Raw genomic sequence first — 1,306 nt, forward strand, 5'->3', positions numbered from 1 at the left:
ATCATCCACCAAACGTATCTGTTTAATATCAAACTTTTGGAAGTATCAAGATTTTATCCAAGAATTGTATACTTTCAACGTCTCATGGCTGATGATAGTAAGATGACATCCAATAAACTTAACTCTTAAATGTTTCTGTTTTTCTTGTTGCGAATTATACCTAAACAGTTTTTTAGTAGACTAATAATGCAAGAAGTTTTTGCTGGTGGTGTGTCATCCAATAAACTTAACTTTTCAGTGTTGCCCTTCTTCTTGTAGCCCAAATATCTTCCAACAGTTTTAAATTGGAATGTAGAAACACAAGACTTTTTGCTTGTAGCTGATAGCGTGAATAAAGTTAATGAAGGGAGTTTCGTAATTTGAATTATTTTTTAATTACGAGCCCCCGTCCGCAAATAAAGCACTGGGCAATCTGTGTGTGTGTGACGTATCAAACGTTATAGAATGACTATTGACCTGTTGCCATTAATGGATAATCTCCATTTTGTGGTTAGTGAAAGTTACATCTGTCATGCTCAACAAAAAAAATCTTTATATTTTGCGTGATTCAGGCGTTATGTCAAATTATATTAGATATTGATTATGGTGTTTTCTCTGTAATTTGTCTTATGGGAAATTAGGTTTTTCTGGAATGGGCATTATAATATTGATTACAGTAATTGAAATAATGATATTATTACTTATCGTTTTCTTCGGTGGTGTAAACAAGAAGGAACAACATGCAAGTGTTCAAAAGTCTCCTACCAAGTATCTTCAATAAAAAAAGATTTCGATATAATTTTATTTTAATAGGCATTGTTATTAGTAGGGAGTGAAATATATTTTGAGTCCAATACACCCAGGAGTACAGAATGTATCATAACAGCTGCAATAGTATTTGACTGGTAACAAACCAACAAGGAATGGTTGGACGATTCCGCAAATAACAGCGCATTTGGCAGCACTTCGCTTGGCGTCTTCTAGAACGTCTGAGACTCAACACTGTAGTAATCTACGGTCTCTTTACGCCTGATTCGGAGTCAGTAGTCGGGTTATAGCAGCTCTCCAAAATATAACAAATGACATAATCTCCTTTGCGTGCGAGTGCAGGTGGCAGGAGTCTAGGACCAGAATCCAATTTTCGAGCAGACGTTTCGTAATTTGTTTTCTTATCACTCTTCGTAGCATCTTGAGCATTAAGGAAAGATTGGAATAGGAGGGATAGGAAGGGCGGTAGTCCACCACTTCGCTGCTCTTGCATATTGCAAGCGTCTCTGTCACGGGTAGAATATGCGTTGTCGTTACACACTAAGATCTGGTGTATTAC

Source organism: Palaemon carinicauda, chromosome 17 (assembly GCF_036898095.1).
Source record: "Palaemon carinicauda isolate YSFRI2023 chromosome 17, ASM3689809v2, whole genome shotgun sequence".
Lineage (NCBI taxonomy): Eukaryota > Metazoa > Arthropoda > Malacostraca > Decapoda > Palaemonidae > Palaemon > Palaemon carinicauda.